The sequence below is a fragment of the Schistocerca cancellata genome, chromosome 4 (assembly GCF_023864275.1).
Source record: "Schistocerca cancellata isolate TAMUIC-IGC-003103 chromosome 4, iqSchCanc2.1, whole genome shotgun sequence".
Taxonomy (NCBI): domain Eukaryota; kingdom Metazoa; phylum Arthropoda; class Insecta; order Orthoptera; family Acrididae; genus Schistocerca; species Schistocerca cancellata.
Window position 1 is genome coordinate 8,290,306 of NC_064629.1, and position 8,476 is coordinate 8,298,781.

Sequence of the window (8,476 nt, forward strand, 5' to 3'; positions counted from 1 at the left end):
GTTCCACTGGAGGATGGTTTTGTCCATGGCTGAGAAAGGCGTGCCGGGACTGGGACGGCAGATTACGCCGCTGGGTCACCTGCTGCCTCCGATTGAGCACCCGTGCTAGTGCTATTGCTATTCACGGCGTCTGAGGGACCGGCGAGATCGAGGTCCTCAGCGGACGCCAGAATCTCCACCTCGTCCCCAGACGCAGAGCTAGAAGGTTGCGATGGGGTGGCTACAACCGCGCGTTCCTTGGGCTTAGAGCTGCTCTTCTTTGATTTCTCACGCTGCTCCTTGGGTTTAACTGGCTGGGAGGGCTTCACCGATTCAGTCTCCGGGACTGAGGAGGATCGGGAAGCCCTTCGACCTGCAGATTGTGGGCACTTACGCCACTGTCGATCGTCAGCCTTCCCGCCGGTGGAAACCTGGGAAGGGAGGGACCCAAGGGACCCCTTGCGAGCGTGAGAAGCCGAAGAAGTTGGACACTTCTCCGGCTTAGAAGCGGGGACCGACGTCCCCGATGGGAGGGATGGTGTTGCTCCTGAGGTAGGTGGCACAGGAGCAACCCGGTGGGTAGAGCCCCCCACTGGCAAGGGGCAGGAGGAGGTGTACCACTCGTCGATCCGGCCGGAAGGCGCGAAACTGATGGGGCTAGCACAGGTGTTGTAGCAGCGGCGTAGGAAGTTGTCATTCGCACTGGATGTAATCGGTCGTATTTCCGTTTGGCCTCAGTATAAGTCAGTCGGTCCAGGGTCTTATATTCCATGATTTTGCGCTCTTTCTGGAATATTCTGCAGTCTGGCGAGCAAGGTGAATGGTGCTCCCCGCAGTTGACGCAGATGGGAGGCGGGCCACATGGAGTATCGGGATGAGATGGGCGTCCGCAATCTCGACATGTGAGGCTGGAAGTGCAGCGGGAAGACATATGGCCGAACTTCCAGCACTTGAAGCACCGCGTCGGGGGAGGAATATAGGGCCTGACGTCACATCGGTAGACCATCACCTTGACCTTTTCCGGTAACGTATCACCCTCGAAGGCCAAGATGAAGGCACCGGTAGAAACCTGATTGTCCCTCGGACCCCGATGAACGCGCCGGACGAAATGAACACCTCTACGTTCTAAGTTGGCGCGCAGCTCGTCATCAGACTGCAAAAGGAGGTCCCTATGGAAAATAACACCCTGGACCATATTTAAACTCTTATGTGGAGTAATAGTAACGTTAACATCCCCCAACTTGTCACAAGCAAGTAACCTGCGTGACTGGGCGGAGGATGCCGTTTGTATCAGTACTGAGCCAGAGCGCATTTTAGACAAGCCCTCCACCTCCCCAAACTTGTCCTCTAAATGCTCGACGAAGAACTGAGGCTTTGTGGAGAGAAAAGACTCCCCATCAGCTCTCGTGCAAACTAAGAATCGGGGCGAATAACTGTTACCTCCATCCAGGGACTTACGCTCTTCCCACGGCGTGGCCAGGGAGGGGAACGTTTTCGGATCGTACTTCTGAGCATTAAATTGAGCCCGAGAACGCTTAGAGACTGCTGGCGGCTGGCCGCCAGCGAGAGATGATGTACCACGCTTCATTGCGGGTCATCCGCCCTGATGCCACCTACTCCGACCAAGGGCCCTCCCCACGGGCGCCACCCAGCCACAGCTAAGGCCACCTGGCAGGATGGCCGTTGCCGGGAGTCCTGATACCCCAGGAGGATAGGCATCTACTCCTTGGCATACGTGGGGAGTTAACGGCGCAGGCATCAGTAGAGCGATCCCTGTGATGTCAGGGGGCTACAACCAAGAGGGTACATGGCGGCCCCACCACAACGGACTGGCTACCGTGCTGGATCTTAGGTGCAAAAATGGCCAAGGTCGTGGTCACAGTTAAAAGAAACACTGCAGAGTGCAGTGTGGTAATCGCCAAAGAGATCGAAAACGAGCGGGACACCATTGCAACGACGAGAAAGACGGCTAAAGGTCTAATTGCACGACGGATACAGTGCACCATGTAAGGCGCCCTTCCCCAATTGGCTCGCTCTTCGGAATAATTTAGAAAGATGGAGGTCAAACCCGAGAGGGGACCATCACATAAGGCCAAAACATGTGAGACTCCTTTTAGTCGCCTCTTACGACAGGCAGGAATACCGCGGGCCTATTCTAACCCCCGAACCCGCAGGGGGGCCCGCGACAGAATAAACGTGTTAATGAAGTCGACTTTTTGTAGCAAATTGAGCCGTCGCGAAGCATGTGTACAACAAAGAACGCGAATACCAGTACGAAGTTGTAAGTAGGCTGTTTATGTTTTCTTATTGGTAACGCCACGTAACGCTCTGTATGAAAATCACTGGCTGTGCTGTGTGCAGTCTGTGGCTAGTTTGCATTGTTGTCTGCCATTGTAGTGTTGGGCAGCTGGATGTGAACACCGCGTAGCATTGCGCAGTTGGAGGTGAGCCGCCAGCAGTGGTGGATGTCGGGAGAGAGATGGCGGAGTTTTGATAATTTGTAATACTGGATATTATGAACTACTATATATATTATAACTCTTAAGGTAAATACATTGTTTGTTCTCTATTATCATCTTTCAATTGCTAACTATGCCTACTAGTAGTTAGTGCCTTCCGTAGTTTGAATCTTTTATTTAGCTGGCGGTAGTGGCGCTCGCTGTATTGCAGTAGCTTGAGTAACGAAGATTTTTGTGAAGTAAGTGATTTGTGAAAGGTACAGGTTAATGTTAGTCAGGGCCATTCCTTTGTAGGGATTTCTGAAAGTCAGATTGCGTTGCGCTAAAAAATATTGGGTGTCAGTTTAAGCACAGTCTTGTATAAATGTTCAAAAGGGGACGTTTCATATGGCGACCCTTAGCCTAGGATACCTCACTGGAATCTTCTCATTTTTTCTTGTAGTTTGTGTAATTAGTGTAGATTTTGTTTATTGCTAGCGCGTAATTGTAGAGAGAATTTCCTTTGTAGTTGCAGTCTTTCATTGTTGTACAGTAAAACAGGTGTGGCACACATGTAGATTTGCACCAAGTATTTCGCAGTTGCAATTAACTACATATTTTCAGTGCTATGTTAATGTGTTCTCTTATTTTTGCTCTTCAAATTGTGCTTTTCTGTGTTATCGTGTGAAATATTGTGACAATAATGGCGTGTGAAAGACGTAATACTAGGCTCCAAAGTAGACTGAGAAATGACAGTGAAGACGAAAGCAGTGTGTTAGCGCCACTGTGTAATGAATTAACTAATGTTCAAAGTAGTAATTTGGTAATTGCGCATAGGGAAATGGAGCGGGTTGCAAATAATGGTGTACACAGTGAAACAAGTAGTGAACAGGGAAGCATTATCGATCGATCGCTTGGCAACAGCTCGCCTCAGGAATCCGAAATGACAGGACACAATTTTGCAAATACTGTAGAGTCAGGTTTTGCGTCCTCACCGTTTTCTCAAATAAGTCAAGACACATTTTCTGCTTCTCAAAATGTGAATGTTGCCGGTGCAAATGCACTGCCGAAAAGCCTAGAGGAACAGATTCCAGACACTAATGCATTGTTATTACAGCTAATGCAACAAATGGAACAAAATCAGAGACAAACACAGCAAAAGCTTCAAAAGTTAGACACAATGGAACAAAATCTTCGGAAGTTAGACACCACGCTTGAACAAACACGTGAAGATTTAACTACTGAGTTACATAACATTGAATCGAAATGTCAAAAAGTCTGTAATGACGTAAACATACAAATTTGTGAGCATTTTCAACCTATCTTTTCGCGGCATGAAAATGCATTACAGAATCACGAAGCAGCCATAAAAGAACTGCAAACCATTGTTCATGAAAATCATGAGACCTTGTGGGCTAAAATTGACTCAGTTCCATCTACCGATTCGGTTACGCAACTTGCAAAAACTCAGGAAAACTTAAAAGACACAGTAGATTCGATTTCAACACAAATGGACACTCAAACTTGGTTCAGAAAAACACATTGAGGAAATGTGTTCACTATCGGAGAAAGTAGCCAAACTTTCGGATCAGGTCACTAACTTATCTACAAAGGTAGATGATGACCTGAATGACACAAGACCCGTAGCCTTCACTGACACACAAGAGTATGAACAAAATAGAAAATTCAAACAAAATCAAAATCAAATCAATACACAGTACAAAAGAGAAATCCGGTAATTACAAGATCAGTTGATGCAGGTAATACAAGAATTACATATTTCAGAGGACACTCGCGCTCCAGTACGGGAAGAGGGACATAGAAATACGGAACAACCACAAAATAATAACACAGGACACTTCGGAAATTATGAAAGAAATTGGCAAGGCGCATTGGATTTTGAGATGGAACCGCCGAAACGAAGTAACAATGAGCGATGTGCGACTCGCCGACACGATGATTTCGACTATAAGCTGTTCATTACTACACGTAAATTCAAAACATTTAAGAATTCTGCCAACGACATTCATCCCCAAGCGTGGCTCCATCAATTCTCTCATTGTTTTCCTCCCAACTGGTCGTTAGAACACAGATTAGAATTTATGTGTGGCTACTTGGAGAATGAACCAGCTGTAAGAATGCGGTCGGTCATTCACGATTGCCACAGTGAAGGAGAGTTTTACCATGCCTTCCTCTCAGCATATTGGTCTCAAGCCACACAAGACCAAGTAAAACATGGCATCATAATGATGAAACGTTTCGAACAATCTGAATTTTCCAGTCTTGTCAAATATTTTGAAGACATGTTGCATAAGAATCAGTATCTTTCAAACCCATACAGCCCCTCAGAACTCATTCGCATTTGCTTAATCAAACTGCCTGAACATTTACGACATATTATTTTGGCAGGAAGTTGCAAAGACGACATTGAAGCATTTCAGGGACTCTTACAAGAATTAGAAATTGACACTGACAATCGCGGAACGCGAAACCAGGAACACAACAATTACAGGTCACATCCGTCGCAATTCAGCGATGAAAGGAGTAATAACTGGACACGACAAGGCTATTCTCACAACACAAATCGTGACCAAAACAGACACCATCCATATGACAACCGTTGGCAGAGTAGTAATAACTACAGGGAAAGATCACCTCTCCACGGTAATGACTATCACAGAGACAATCAGAGAAACAGACAATATGGGAACCAAAATAATTATTATCAAGGGAGACAGAATAACTTCAGATGCAACGGTCCAGTGCGCAGTTATGATTCAAGGAGAAATTCTCCACCACGTGACCGACAAGAAAGAAACTATGGAATCTACCGACATGACAGACGATATGATCGTAACGACAGACCTGAACTGCATCAGAACTGGCGGGATTTAAACAGGGCAGGGCCCTCTCGTCACGGTGAATTTGTAGAAGTTAGGTCTCCTAATCCCAATAACGACGCGCGCCAACAAAGAGACAATAGGCAATGACTCACACCGCTGGCAGCCACAAAACGTACTTATGAATCTGACGACGCAGCTGCCGTAGCTAGTAATTACGTAAAAATGGAAGACATTAGGGACATCTTACTCCAGGAACACGACGTAAAACATAACAACATTGCATATCCTGTGATTCACATTACTGTAAATGACGTAAAATTTACGGCAGTACTTGACTCTGGCAGTCCCATTTCAGTAATTAGTGAAACAGCTTTTAGCAAATGCAACAAATCGAACGATTGCCCCACACTTCCGTTACATAAGATTAAATTACAAGGTGCAATCTTTGGAAAAAGTATAGATGTACGCCAACAAACCAATTTAGAATTCTTTTGCCAAAGCCACAGCTTCTCTATGAACTTTCTTATTGTTCCATTATTGTCGACGGAAATTATATTGGGAGTAGACTTTTTGAATTAATACAAAGCAATCTTAAACTTTCACGATGCTGAAATAAGTTTAGAGAAAAAAGGCAAGTCAATAGCTTTGAAATTTGAAGATTGGCTCTCAAACAATGACGAGGAAATTAATCGGCTTCTTCTTCTTCTGTTAGACAACAGTTCGGAATTTTCTACGGAACTAGACACTAACAATCACTCTGCAAGTACTGACAGGGATGACATCGACGGCATATTTGAAATTAATGAGTTAATTCAGAATAAAATTCAAACAATTGAGAATTGTAATGACACTGATAGGCAGGACCTTTTTGAGATTTTACAAACACATTCCACAGTTTTTACTCACAAAACAGGAACAATCAAGGGATTTCAATACCAATTTCGTGTTCGTGAGCATACTAAATTTTGTGTTAGACCATACGTAATTCCAGCACATTATAGGGACCGTGTTAGAACAGAAATACAATCTATGCTTGACGAGGGCATTATTGAGCCTGCAGTAAGCTCATACAACAATCCGTTACATGTTGTTGAGAAGAAAAATGGATCGATGAGGCTTGTCTTAGATTCGAGACAATACTATCATCATTCCTGAAACAGACAGGCCGCAGACGATGGAAGAACTTCTTCAAAATTTTAATGGTGTAAAAGTGTTGTCTTCCATTGATCTCAGATCCAGCTTTTATCAGATCGAACTTCATCCAGAATGTAGAAAATACACAGCTTTCCTTTGTTTCGGCGTTTGTTATCAGTTTCGGAAACTTCCTTTTGGTTTGAACATTTCTTCAGCAGCATTCATTCGCGGGCTAAATTCCATATTACCTGAGTTCTTAAAACGTCACATCACCTTATATGTGAACGATATTCTAATAGCAGAAGCTTCATGGGAACAACATAATCGCATCCTCGACAGTTTGTTACGTATTTTTGCAGAATCTGGAATTACAGTAATTTGGAAAAGTCTGAATTCGGTAGGACAAAGGTGAAGTTTTGGGACATATTATTTCTTCTGAAGGCATTCAGCCGGATCCTGAAAAGTTAGAAGCAATCATAGCGATTCCAGTTCCATCCACAAAAAAACAAGTCCGCAGTTTTCTAGGTCTCGTAAATTTTTACCGTCGTTTTCTGAATATGCAAATTCTTGTTACACCAAAACTTTGTTCTCTGTTATCATCTTTCAATTGCTAACTATGCCTACTAGTAGTTAGTGCCTTCCGTAGTTTGAATCTTTTATTTAGCTGGCGGTAGTGGCGCTCGCTGTATTGCAGTAGCTTGAGTAACGAAGATTTTTGTGAAGTAAGTGATTTGTGAAAGGTACAGGTTAATGTTAGTCAGGGCCATTCCTTTGTAGGGATTTCTGAAAGTCAGATTGCGTTGCGCTAAAAAATATTGGGTGTCAGTTTAAGCACAGTCTTGTATAAATGTTCAAAAGGGGACCTTTCATAAAGTGACCGCCAGTTCCGAGCCTGCATGTTCTTCGGCGACGCAGTAACATCGAGACCCAAACTGATATGGTGTAAACAACGCGGAACCACGGCCTTCGGTCGTCAACACCGTGCAACCCCAGTGGATGGAGCACAGTTTTCGTAAATACGGAAGCGTCCGATCCCGCCAGTCTGCTTTGACCCATGACGTCACAAATATGGCGGAAACAAAAACAAACACACATACTTTCCACAAGAAGCCTAATGACACTAACGGGACAAGCGCGGGAAATGGGTTGTTTTGGGTGGGGGGAGGGGGGGCAAACTAAATATAAACAAATTTAGACACCTTGCGTAGCTAAAATGTGTAAGTGAAGACAGCCATACATGAATACCCATCCACCTCCCCAGGGGTCGTAACCCCTGCAACCCATAGAAGATAAAGATGCTTCAGTAGCTGATTAGTGTTTGTCTTTTTTAAAAAAAAAATCTCACAGGATAGAACGAACAGATCAGAAAGATAAATATGCTAAAGTAAAACAGAAATTCGAGGAAACAGATAATTAAAATAAGTAATAAGCGTTTTTAAATTTAAAAAAAAAAATCTCACGAGATAGAACGAACAGATCTGAAAAGTAAACAAAATAAGATAAAACAGAACTGGAGACAGCCACACTCAAACCAAACTCCGCGTCATCATGACGTCACACACGACAACACCCTTACGTCACGGGTCAAAGCAGACGCGTGGGATCGGACGCTTCTGTCGACCCCAGTTTTCCGTGCATTTATCCGGGCACCAGAAGCCTGTTCGTAACAGTCCAGTAACACTCGAGTTGCATCGATATCCGCCGTATGCGCCACAAAAACACCCACATCATCAGCATAAGCTGAACATCGCAACGACACATTGCCGATGTGTACCCCATGGAGTGTACGGTCGAGAGCTCGCAGCAGTGGATCGATGGCAAGTACAAAATAAAACATTGACAACGGACAGCCTTGTCGAACAGAACGACGTATCGGGAGAGGCACGGTCGGCCAGCCATTTACGATGACGACCGACCGAGCTCCCGTAAGTAAGTTGCGGACCACTTCCAGAAATTGGAGACCAAAACCCATGCGCGACATGACCTGAAGGAGGCAGTCGTGGCTGACACGATCAAAGGCGTTGGCGAAGTCAATGGATAAGATTCCTGCGGAGGAACCAGGAGCCGCTGCTGAACAGACAA